The sequence below is a fragment of the Hylobates moloch genome, unplaced genomic scaffold (assembly GCF_009828535.3).
Source record: "Hylobates moloch isolate HMO894 unplaced genomic scaffold, HMol_V3 SCAFFOLD_21, whole genome shotgun sequence".
In the NCBI taxonomy this organism is placed as follows: Eukaryota; Metazoa; Chordata; class Mammalia; order Primates; family Hylobatidae; genus Hylobates; species Hylobates moloch.
The window spans coordinates 9,365,140-9,378,419 of NW_026652296.1; the positions used below are offsets into that span (position 1 = coordinate 9,365,140).

Consider the following 13,280-nt stretch of genomic DNA (forward strand, 5'->3'; position numbering starts at 1 on the left):
TTTAAAAATTTTTTGTGGATATATAGCAGATGTATATATTTATGGGGTACATGAGATGTTTGGAGACAGGCATACAAAGTGCAATCAGCACATATAGAGAATGGGGTATCCATCCCCTCAAGCATTTATCCATCGAGTTGCAAATCCCATGACACTCTTTACGTTATTTAAAAATGTACAGTTAAGCGACTGGAGTTTTTTCTTAATAGAAGAAGGAAAAACCTAAATTGCTGGCTGTCATTCCCAGTTCCAGTCTTGTATTTTATAGGCAGTAGCATCTGATATACCCTGAAACCTCAATTATTTCAGAAAATTAACTCTCAGGAGCCCAGCCAAGGGGTAGGAAGTAAAGCAAAAGCTTTGAAACAGCCACAATAGTTACCATCAAGACTGGGTACTAAATTTCATATACCGCAGTGCCAGAAATATCCTCTGCTGCATAGTCAGAGGCTGTTGACCTTTACTCCATGAAACATCTGGACAAGCCAGGTTATCTGGGGGCTCTGTGACTTCTGGTATTTTCCATACCCAATCCCTAGGGAGACAGTCGATCAAAAACGTCCCCTGAACTCACCAAGCAAAGACTTCTGGGGCCACTTCTTGTAGGGTCATCCTGCCCCACGTGCCTTACAAGGCTGACCTCTAGGTATTGCTCTGTTAATAATTGATCCATTTGATCCTGAATAATCAAGCACAGGTTGGGTTAGGGTTATGGTGCTCTGTTTTGAAATGGACACCTGCATACAATCCATCCTTGAACAATTTACATTCACAATGGTGAAGATAATGTTTTGGTGCTTATTTTCAACGGGGCAATCATGTAGAGAATTAACTAAGGCAGAACGTGGTGGATCAATGAAGCATGGTTGTAACCAGATCCCTCTCCACGTGAGGACTTGGGGGATCGATTATATTGGAGAAGAGGTGCTTTATAAATAAATGAGTGTCTGTGCAGGGCTGGATAATTTTCCCCAGCTGACTCTGCACCTAGGGCTGGTCTGGTCTCCAGAGCGAGAAACGCACTGGCCTCTCCTACCCTGTCCATCCCTTGTTAAAGGCAAATGGTGAGTGCCTTGGATATTGGGGCACCCGTGTCCAAGTGGCCCGAGGTGGTCATGACTGGCTATGGCAGCCCCAGATCCATAGATGTCCTTGCCATTTCCACAGAAGCTTATGTTACAGAGAAAGCAGCTGAGCACCGAGAGCCTTTTGGGCCTCCTGAGGCCCTTTCTGAACGCAGGCAGGTTCAAAGTCGTGGTGAGGGGGAGTCCCGCTAGGTCCAAACCTGAGTCAGCTCTAAGGATGTCTCAGAGAACCGAGCAAGGTGAAATTTAAGTACATGCTGTATGACCCCAGCCCATGGGATGGGCTATTTTCTGAAGGAGGGTTCCATGGCTTTAAAAGATGAAAAAACTAGGTTAAACCAAGTTTTTTTGTTTTTGTTTAATTATTTGTTGCAGGACTTCTGAGAGTCTTTATCATGCTAGTGGACATTATAAGTCTCTAAAACGAGGGGGTGTAGCACAAAGGAGAGCGCGTCGCACACTCCAGGTGGTGATGTCCACACTGGATTGTGCTGTATTCTGCAAGAATGGAGGCCCAGGAGTCGTGCTACACAGCTGACCTAGAAGCTCTTTTCCTAATACTTGGCAGAAATAACATAAAGGAAGCTCGAGAGCTCTGAAGCGCAGCACTGCCCTGTCCCCTGTGCCATAGTCCGGCTTCTCAATTTGGGGGCTACACATTCCTGAGGCCAGAGCAGGATGGGGCAGTGGCATGGTTTCCACTCGTGTGGCCTCCAAAAGGCAGCAAGTGCCACTAGTTATGTTCAGTGCTCCACCGGCCTTGTCTCCAAGGCTCCACCCAACCCAGGACCCTCCAATGGGCAGGTCCCCTGGTGGCTCGTGCCCAGTGGCAAGCCCCAGACTGCATCTCCACTGTAGCCACCGAGAAGATGTGGGTGCAGTTTTGTCTCTCAACTGCTGGAATTTCAAATTCTCCTCAAGAGTCTGTCTAGCCCATGCATCTGTGGAACATTCCAGATGTGCCACCATCAGCTCTATGGATATGAGATTTGGACGTCTTGGTTTGCTGTGTTGTGTTATTTCTGACAAGTAAACTGGAAAATCCCCTGGGTCATTCCTCGGGTGTCTGGTGGGGCAACTTCCTCGGTCTTTAGGTCCTTCTCTGTCCCTTTCATTTATGATTTCAAGGGAGTCTGTCGCACACAGTGCATATTTGGCTGCACGGGGCCCGTGCTAAACCCCAGCGTGCTGTGCTGCCCATGCGTGGGCATTTCTGATTTGTCATTTATTTCCCTTGAGATTTTGCCAAAGTGGGCTTTCCTTGGAAACTTTGTAAGAGCTGGGCTTATGCGTTTTGAGGGTTGAGGGAAGGTTCTGTGGCTGGAAAAGGAAGCAGTCACCAGTGGACACACAGGTCCTCCCTCCCCCGCACAAGTGCAAACAAACCATCTTTGAAGCTGATCCCGCCCCTGCCCTGGGGTCCAGGGAAGCCCCCGGCTCTGGGTTATCGTTTCCTGCACCTTGGCCAGTGATCCCAGCATCGCGTCTGGGCATCCCACCCAGCTCCCTCGTGGGGCATCTGTGCTTTATCTCAGCCCTTCCCGCCTGCATTCCTGCACACAGACGCCGGCTGGCTTGGCCCCGTTTGTTCTTGGAACGCCAAGGCGCTCCTGCTTTCTCCACTCCGAGTACTTGAGACGTTTTCAAGAAGTCTCTTTGGAAAAGCAAAATAAGTAATATTCCAGAGCCCAAGGCATCCACTCCCCCGAGCCCCGTGTTTCTCCACCCACCTCAATTCAGGCACTTTCTTACAGTTCTTCAAAAACATATGGTTCATACACTGTCACTTGCGTTCTCTCTGCTGTCATCCCCCTTCTGTGACTAGTCCCTTGTTCTAAGGCCCCAAGTTGTACCTGGGGAACACCAGCAGCTCCTAGCAGTAGCTGCTTCTGGGACCTAACCCTTCCCTACCTTTCTCCCCTACTCCTCTCTCCTCCCCAACCCTCCCTGTCCTTAACCCTTCCTTCTTCCCTCTCTCCCTCCCTCTCTGTCCTTGACCCTCCTTCCCTCTCACCCACTAGTATTTTCTGGCTGTCTACTCTGTGCTGGGCACTGTTCTGGGACTTAGGGATCCACTAGTGAACAAATGAAATGAAATCTTGGCTCTCACGGTGATTGGTAAGGGAGATAGACATTAGCATGGAAGGCAGTAAGTAAGCAAGCGAAATTCAGACAGCGATGAACGCCACAGGGGAAATTCCACGGGGTTAGGAGCGAGAGGGTGGCTGCCTGGTTTGGGGATTTGAGGGTGAGGTTGGCCCCTGCAGATGAGTGTACAGAAAGGCCACTCTGAAGAGGCGGCCTTTGGGGATGGACTCAGACCTGGGGAGGTCTGAGGGAAGAGTGTTTCAGGGAGAGGGAACGCAGGTGGCGGAGGCCATGAACTCGGAGATGTGGGCTTGCTCCCGCAGGCTTTCAGCAGCAGTGCAGTGTGGTTTGATTTACTGTTTGAAAAGATCACTCTGGCTGCCTTTGCAAAATGGACTATAGGGAGGCAAGGGTTGAAAAAGGGAGATGAGTGAAATTGAAAACGAATCCCGTGACAGGAGCGTGATGGAAGGCAGTGCATTTCACAGGGGGTGTGCCCCGCAGGCCCTGTCATCAGCGCGGTTACTTAAAATGCAACTGGAATTGCCCAAATGTGATCAATACACAGGTAATTCTCAGCACTTCCCTTGCATAAAATGAGGGGAGGCTGCACTTTTTGCTGCTCAGGATGCAAGCAAGCAGGAGAGGCGCTGGGGAAAGTGGACTCAGAGATGACTTTTACTAGCGCTCTTGTGGTGCATTCTAGGAGATGTGCTGACTCCACAGCTGAACTGGGGGTGCAGAGGTCATCGGGCCATCTCACCACCAAACCCGCCACAGGTTTTGAAGTAGAGAGCTTACTACAGCCGCCCAGAGACTCAGCCACCGATGAGAGAACGTAGGGGCAGGGGTGTGGCCTGGGACTCAAAGGAGATGTTTTACCCCGTTCTGGAAACGTCCAGAAAAGAAAGGATGTGGTGTTGGTGATGGCTGCAGCCCCTGCAGTGGTTTGTGAGGATAGCAGCTTGTGTGTGTGTGAGAGAGTACATTGATGTGTGCAGGAAGGGCACAAATCAGTCTGCTCATTCTTAAATCTACTTCTGCCCTGTTCTTCGTGTAATGTACTTAATTATATGCACATTCAGAAATCAGTAGTGCATTCTGTATATTTCACAAACGGGCCACCCACAGAATTGCCACCTGGATTATGACAGTCTTGTCAGCACCCCAGAAGCCCCCAGATGTCCCTTTCCCTTCTACAAAAGTGACCACCATCCTGCCTTCTCCAGAGATTCATGTTGCCTTTTTGCACAAACAGAAGTCAGATTTCATGACTCTTTTGTGTCTTGAGTGTCAGCTCCATCACTGACTCTGACCTTGGGCAAGTTACTCGCTGCCTTGTGCCTTCATGTCCCCATCTATAGAATGAGATGTTCACAGTTCCTCCCTTCTAAGGCTGTGCTGAGGATGATGAGTTAATGCATGTCAATAAAAGGGATCTTCCATAAATGTGACCTGCTGTTTTATTTGTTTATGAATTTTTTTTTTTTTTGGAGACAGTCTCGCTCTGTTGCCCAGGCTGGAGTACAGTGGCATGATCTTGGCTCACTGCAACCTCCGCCTCCCGGGTTCAAGCAATTCTTCTGCCTCAGCCTCCCAAGTAGCTGGGACTACAGGTGCCTGCCACCACACCTGGCGAATTTTTGTATTTTCAGTAGACACACGGTTTTGCCATATTGGCCAGGCTGGTCTTGAACTCCTGACCTCAGGTGATCCATTCCCCTTGGCCTCCCAAAGTACTGGGATTACAGCTGTGACCCACCATGCCCAGCCTTGTTTATGAATTTAACTGCCTTGATTTCTTGTAGGACATGGTTCAAATTTTAAAAATATATTTGTATCGGAGAAAAAAATGGGCTATTCTGATCTTTGGAGATGGGCTTCCTCACCCTCATGCCCTGCTTGTTCCATGGGGTAGATGAGTGGACATAGCCCCAGGGCACCGCCCAAGGCTCCCTCCCCCTGCTTCCTCCAGGGGACCTCAGGATGTGTATCTGAGGGATATGATGCCCTCACCGGGGCTGCTGAGAACTCCAGTGAGTGTGTCCCCTGCCACGGCTCCAGAGTGTGGACCAGTGGCCCAGGTTTTGCCAGTTGTGCCTCTGGCAGAGGGGCCATGAGTGTGCTTTGAAAAGGCTCTACCCAGAAGCTGGGTGCACCAATGCGTGAGAAACAGGCGAGGGAGGAATGAACAGAGAGACCCACCCTCCAAAGCTCAGGAAGCAGGGAAAGGAACCCAGCGATGGAAAAGTGTTTTGTAACTGGCCTGCTTTGTTCAGCAGTTCAGGGATCTTTCACTGGGGCCCCTCAGTGCCCACGGCAAGCCTGGGACAAAGCAGCTCCTGTGTGGGGAGGCGTGCAAAGCCCACGCGGAGCCTGGTCGCCGCAGAGCCCTGCCGTGAGCTCGGCAGCCACGATGACCCCGGCAGGGCTGGGCCTCCTGGTGCCGACAGAGGGTGAGACACAGGAGTCTCTGTGCTGATGAGAACTGAGCCAGGCAGTCGTCCGGCCGAGTGGCCCAGAGGCTGTGGGCACCTGGAGAGCCCCGTCTGAGTATCTCAGTGTAGGCCTTGCTGGTACACCAGTAACCACCAGAAACTACCAGCACCAAGTTTAATTCACATGGCCACCTGGAGCCGACACCAATAAAAGGCCAGGCCCCCGTTGGGAGGGCTTTTGCCAGCATCCTTTTTTTGCCTTCATTTAGAAATGTATCTGTATATAGGCACTATGTTCCTATGTTTAGGAAAAATATATAAAAAGACATCCAGCAGAAGACATCTTCACCCTTCTGCTCTGCTCTCGAATCCTGGTTTCTCTCTAGCCTCCTAGAACATTATTTTTCAACCTTTGTTTCATTATTACCAACCCCCCACCCCCAGCCAGGAGCCTTTTAAGACAATTTTTTCCTAATCTCCATGCCATGAAATGTCAGTGCCATAGACACATTGTGTGTCTGTTCATGTACCATAGCCCTTTGCAGGGCCACAAAGCATTGTCATATGGAAGATTTTTTTCAACACCCCTCCCACAGAGAACCAATTTTTACGTCCGTGGAAGCAACGTCATCCACCTTGAGGATGCATGCTTTAGGGTTTTTTTTTTTTTTTTTTTAATGTAATCCCGAGCATATGCAAATACGCATGTATTCTTATTTTCCCCTTTTCTACAAAAGGTGGCAAAATGTACACACAGGTCCCCTGTGGGTGGAAACTTCCATATCACTTGCTGCTACACACAGTGCTGACGATTTGTCCCGTACCTGTCATTTGGTCAATGAGGACCCGTTCTCAGGAATCGGATGGTTGGTCTGAAGGCCCAGCCTCAGTTCTAGGACTTGTGTGGCAAAGAGTTGCTGTGGTTGTCCTGCCTAGCCCTCAGTCTGGCCTCACGACTGCCCTCTTTTGTAACTTTGGCCAAGTCACTTATAATGGTGCCCAACTCTCTGGGTTACTGTAAGAATGAAAATGGGAGTGTCCTGTAAAGCTCTTTGCCCAGTACCTGACATGCACAGTGAGGGTTCAGTAGTTGCTGATCACTCTTCTTCCCCTAACCACAGTGACATTTTCCTCCTCCTCCTCTTCCTTGTCAGTTGTGAGCTATAGGGGCAGGGGCAGAGGAAGAGCCAGGAGGCTGACTCTTGGCCTGAATTCTCAAGTATGTGGTCAGGCTACCTCTGTAAATTCAGCAAAGGATAGTTCGAGCCTTGAAAATGTAAGTCCAGAAAACTGTGGTTGCCTACAGAGGAGCCCACAGAATCTACAAGAGTTGCTGTTGGAAGATCATTGAATTGAGCTAGTAGCCATTCTCTGTCCCTCTCCTGAGTGCTTAAACAATATATCTGTCCCTGGGGCATCTCTTGTTTCCCTCTCTTGTTTCCCCTCCCTTTCTAAGAATGTCAGATTTCAAGCTGTGCCACTTAGCTGTCCTTTCATCCTGAATGATGTGGACTCTATTTCTGGCTTATGTAAGAGAGCTACGTTCCAGCCGACTCCAGACCCAGTAATGCTCAGTGATCTTTTTGAAATTCTGCAAAGCAAGTGCTTCCAAAGGAATGTGCACTTGCATTTGGAGATCAGAAGCCACCAAACCACAAGAAAGTCCCTTCCCAGACTTGCTGTCCACGCAGCCCTCATTCCAGAGCAGCATCTGTCCTACCGAAAGCAGATGGCTCCTAAAAAAGAGGACCAAGTGAGAGGCAGCACCCAGTGTCATTCATGGGCTCCCAGTCATCTGCCAGAACCAGCACTTTTAATTATTCTGAATTGTTTATGCTATATTTAATTTCCAAATGAGGCTATTCTCTTGTGGTAACAGGTGAATATCCTTGTGAAAGAGTGAGGTGCTCATTTAAGCAAGATTTATGGGTAGGTCAGCATCATAACCAATTTTAAAGGCCCTCCTTTGTACTTTCATTCTTACTAGAACACAGGGCAGGAGGGCTAAGACTCACTTCCCTGCTCTGTGGGTGTGCCATGCTGGATGTACCAGCTACCTCACTCATTTCAGGGCAGTGCCACCACTTGGGTGATGGTTTTCAACAGCATAACTTGTGGGGCTGGAAACTGCAGTGGATTTTCCCTGATTCCAGCCACAACCCAAGATAATCCTTTTTTTTTTTTTTTTTTTTTTTTTTGAGAGAGGGTCTCTCGCTCTGTCACCCAGGCCGCAGTGCAGTGGCGCCCTCATAGCTCACTGCAGCCTTAACCTCCCAGGCTCAAGCAATCTGCTTGCCTCAGCCTTCTCAGTAGCTGGGACTATAGGCGCATGCCACCATGCCTGGCTCAACTTTTTATTTTTTATAGGGACACAGGGTCTTGCTATGTTGCCCAGTCTGGTCTCGAACTCCTGGGCTCAAGTGATTCTCTCGCCTCAGCCTCCCAAAAAGCTGGGATTCTAAGCATGAGCCACTGTGCCCAGCCAGAATATTATAATGTTAAAAAATCTACATAACTTTCTAATATCAGCGCTAGCTGTAGTCTGTTTCTCTCTAGAAATGTAGAACTTGGAAAAGAATTTGGTTACTTTAGTGTATGAATTGGGTGGCAGTTACTCAACTCATTTTATATACTAGATTATTCTCTGTGCTCCCTCCCTTCCCACCCTTGATAAACTCATTTTGGATCAAGGGCAAAGCTTTGTTTTCCCAGGGGAAAACCCACGAAGAACAAACGAAAGCCCCCCTGCCCTGAAGTAGCCGTGGTTACCAGTCATTCCTAGACTTGAGATTTGGGTATGTTTTGGTGTGTGCTGCCTTCAAGTAACATTCTGGACTCTCTTTTTGCTCTGAACCAGTTCAACTTTATTTTAGCACCAATTTTCTTTTACTTTCCACCCTTTCAGGAAAAAAAAAAAAAGAGGGGTTTTCTTCCTGGGGAATGATGAAACCATTTATTTGGCGCTTCTCTGCTGCATTTTTGACACCTCTTTAATTTTTTATGGATCCGGGGATCTGGTCAAGTTGTGCCTGTGAATAGAGGCAGGGCTGGGGCCTGTTTTGCCCATCTAGGGTGTCAAGAATCTTTCTCTAGATGAAGTCAAAGACAAACTGAGGGTTGAATTTGAAGGAGTCCATTCTGGTCCTCAGCAACAAATTCTGCTGCTCTCAGGTTTGGGGATGACATCTGTCTCATCCCTTTAAACAGTCATAAAATCAGATCTCTGGCAAGGCAGCCAAAGTGGAGAGTTCTCTGGTCATTTTACATTGAGCCTTGAGCATCCCAACTTGGTTTTATGGCAGGACTGTCTGTTGCAAGCAGTTTGGACTTAAGTCCCAGGCTGTCTGCAAACCAACAAATCAGTTTCATCTGAAGCCTGTTAGTTCCACTGTCCCAGGAAAGCTGAAAGGACACTCCCTGGTTGTTAATTTCCAAAACTCTGGGCAAAGTAGAGGTTCTGTTGCATAAGCTGACGACGTGGAGGACGCCTTTGAAATGTTCTGCAGCCGGTTCTTATAGATTTCTGGAAGTTGATGGTGTCTTTTGAATTCTCAGCTTTATTAAATGCCCAAAAAAGAATTGACCCAAAATTGATGAAAGCACCCTTTCCCCTTCTTACAGATGGATTGAGTTGTGGTCTGCTTCAGCACTTGGAAAAGGAGCGGCCAACTGGTGCTCCATGGGCTGCATTTCGCCCGCAGATATTTTGTTTGGCCCACACAGTATTTGAAAAAATATTTTGATTAGATGCCAGTGTTGAAAAACTGGGGATTGCACATAAAAATAGGGATTTCTGACTTTGCTTAGAAAATCCAAGGATCTAGCCACCTTGGGCCCCAGCTCCTGCATGGCGGCTACTGGGAGTCAAAGCCAAGGCTGGCCCTGAGCAGAGGCTACTTCCTTCAGTTGGAACATCCACTTGCCCTGCCCACAGCCCCTGCCACTCCCTTCTGTCTTCTGACTATAGGTGGATTGTCCATTGTTATTTATCTTCACACTTGCTTTGTTGTTCCTCTTAGACTTCACCGATTTCACTCATTCAGGGTTCCTATCTGGACCCATTAGGCGTTTGAATTGTGCCCCCATTACGGAAGTGCCATGCATATCCAAGGCTCCCTAACCCAGGACCTGCATCCGGCCGGGGGCTTTGAAAGTGTTCCCTCCCTCTATCTTCCTTCCTTCCCCTCCTTGTGGCTGGGGAAGATTTTTAAATGGGGGTAAGATTTTAAAACTTTTAATTAAATATTTTGAACATATGTAACTATAGCATAGCACAAGGTACCCCTACATACCCACCACGAAGCTTCAGCCGTTATCAATGCATGGCCAATCTGATTTCTTCTACACCTTCATCCTCTGTTATATTCCTTACCTGGTAATTTTGTTTTGGGGGTTTGTTGTTATTAGTTTCTTTTTTTTTTTTTTTTTTAAAGACATAGGATCTTGCTATGGCCCAGGCTGGAGCATAGTAGCTATTCACAGGTGTAATCATGGTGCACTGCAGCCTTGATCTCCTAGGCTCAAACAATCTTCCTGCCTCAGCCTCCAGCACAGCTGGGACTGTAGGTGCATATCATGGTGCCTAGCTACACAGTAATATTTTGAAGCAAATCCTAGACATCCTGTAATTTCATGTATAAATAGCATATATCTCTAGAAGAAGGACTCTGGAAGTACAAGACCACTAGCACACATGGAAATTAATAATACTTCCTTAATATCATGAAATACCTAGTGTTTAAACTTCCAGTTGTCTTAGATAAATATCACAAAAGTGTTTTCTTCTTTGTTTTTATTATAGTTCATTTGCATCGGGAGTCAGACCAAGCATTGCAAGCAGATGCCTTTGTTTTAAGTCTGTTTTAACAGAGAGGTTCTTCCCCTAGATTAAATCTAGAGGTTCTTCCTCTAGATTAAATAATAAGATCCTTTTTTGGTTTCATCATTAGTATTCTGTTGCAGTTTATTTGTTGAAAAAATGAGGTGGTTTATCCTGTGAAATTTTTCAATCTGGCTTTTGCCAGTTATATCTCCATGATGAGGTTTTTAGTGTGTTCCTGTCTCCTCTGTATGTCCTGTAAGTTAGCAGTCAAACTGAGAGGCTTCATTCATTCAGATTCAATTGTTTTTGGCAAGATTGCTTCATGGGTGGTGACACATCCTTCTGACAGGAGGTATGTGGAGTTGGGTTGCCTGTCTTTTGGTGATTGATAGTCAGTGCCTTGCTCCATTAATTCAGTGGTGCATGAATTATAAAATGGTGATATTCTATTCTAATTCTGCCATCCCTTCCTCTACTGTTAGCTGGAAAACTTCTATAAAGAGAAACTTCCCTTCATCAACAATGATAGAATTCATATAGGAAAAGCAGGATGAATGCTTGATTCTTTCCCTTTATTTACCAGTTTTTAAAATAATGGGTTGGTTCATTAATATCCTACAGTGATGATCCATTAGGGTTGTTTGTGTGTAGTTTTTTTTTTTTTTTTTTTTTTGGTACCATTTAAGCATAATCGGTGTTTTAAGATTTTAATGGGCTTTTTTTTTTTGGTAGTTCCTTTTGTCCTTATCATTTGAAGGACTGAAATAATATGACTTCCTGTCCTTTCTTTCTCTAGCTTAGCAATGTACTCAGATATTCTGAAGCCTGAGGGAGGAAATAACCCTACATATGAACTGAGGATCACATCTCCTACATGTGTGAAGGGGAAATCATGAAATCGCTCTCAAATGCCAGCTGCTGAGATACTCCTTGCGGTGTTGTGGAGTCTTTAAGCGTGATTCCAAAGCAGTTAGAGCTTGCAAGGCAGGGGAGGTTATTGGGAGGATTATTAGAGGGTATTGATTAGGATGTAGAAGCTGCTGTAACCGAACCCAAAGTAACAGTGACTTTAACAAGATAGATGATTTCTTCCTCTTGTAGCAGCACAGGGATAAGCAGTCCATGGCTGGTATGCTGGCCCCACTGTACCAGGAACCCAGACTTTTTCTGTCTTATCACTCTCCATTCTCGGGGTGGTACCCTCATCTGAGTCATCCAAGATGGTTCCTGGATGGGAAAAAAGAGGAAGGAGGGCACGCCCTTTCCTTTAAGGGCATAACCCAGAAATCACATTTATCCCTTCCGCTAATACTTTATTGGCCAGAGTCTTGTCATGTAACCACACTGAGCCACAGAGGAGGCTGGGAGTATAGTTTTTATGTTTATATTACCCAGTCATGTGCACAGCTGAAACCTGCTACTGTGGAAGACAGGAGAATGGATTTTGGGTCTCTGTGCAGGATAGGTATGGTCATAATGAGAAAACAGCTGCAAAAGGAGGTTGGATATTTTGTAGGACTTGATATTCTTAGGAGTTTCTTTATTCTACAAATATTTATTGAATCCCTACTGTGTGCCAGTGAGGACACAGCAGCATGTGAAACAGAGTCTCTGCCTTCAGGGAGCATACTTCTTAGTTGGTGAAACAAACAGTGAAATAAATATATATTATAATGTCAGGTGGTAAATACGTACTATAAAGAAAACCTAGGGCAGGGGTGGTGGCTCACGCCTATAATCCCAGCACTTTGGGAAGCTGAGGCAGGCAGATCACTTGAGGTCAGTAGTTCAAGAACAGCCTGGCTGACATGGTGAAACCCCTTCTCTACTTAAAATACAAAAATTAGCTGGGTGTGGTGGCATGTGCCTGTAATCCCAGCTAGTAGGGAAGCTGAGGCAGGAGAATCACTTGAACCCGGGAGGCGGAGGTTGCAGTCAGCTGCAGTCATACCACTGCACTCCAGCCTGGGTGACAGAACGAGACTCCGTCTGAAAAAAAAAAAAACCCAAACAAACAACAAAAGAAAACCTAAAACAGAATGAGGGTGAGGCCTTAAATGTCCAGTTATTGCCAATTTTCCCCAAATTCAGGAAACTCCTCTCCTAACGGTCAGTCCAGGAATCTCAAAACACTTTCTTATTACCTTTTCTCCTGAAGCAAGTCTTTAGCTTCAGCACTACTGACATTTCGGGCTGGATTATTCTCTGTTGTGAGGGGCTATCTTGTGCATGAAAGGATGTGTACCAGTGTTCCTGGCCTCAATGCACCAGATGCCAGTAGCACCCCAGATGTGACAATCAGAAATGTCTGCAGATACTGCCAAGTATCCCTGGAGGGCAGAGTTGCCCCTGGTTAAGAACCACTATCTGAAGGATTTAGTGTCCAGCTCTGGTAGAAGTAACAGCTTTATAATATAGAGTGCTGGCCACACCGTGTGTGTTTTGGGGAAGGAGTGTCCACTCTACAAAAAGATCGTTATTGGTGGACTGGAGCGTTCCTAGCACTCTCTGAGTGTGGGAAGCCACTGGGAACTAGTGTCTCCCCATGGCACCGCCTGTTCCCTGGTGCAGCACCCAGGACGGGGGCCCCAGGGTCAGAAGATGTTGCTGAGTAGTTAGTGTCAAAGGAAGCTTGATTCTGAGCCTTCATTCTTCCTTGCTTGTGGCCTTGGGCGAGGCATGTGTGAAAAGTGACTTACGGACTGCCCAGTGCCCCGCAGGTACCAGGGAGGGCTGATGCTGTGATGTGGATGCCGCCTCCTTTAGCATTCAGCTGGTGGGCTGGCTGCCTCGGGAACTGCTCAGGGGGCGTGTTGCTTGAGCATTTGCTTTTTGCTTTTTTGGTTT

General features: G+C 47.0%; 1 protein-coding gene across 2 annotated transcripts in view; it reads left to right on the forward strand.

The window, feature by feature from the left end:
* The window catches only part of NFATC2 (nuclear factor of activated T cells 2), a 157,152-nt gene that overhangs the window by 114,045 nt on the left and 29,827 nt on the right, over positions 1-13,280 (forward strand). The gene's annotated exons all lie outside the window — the stretch shown is intronic.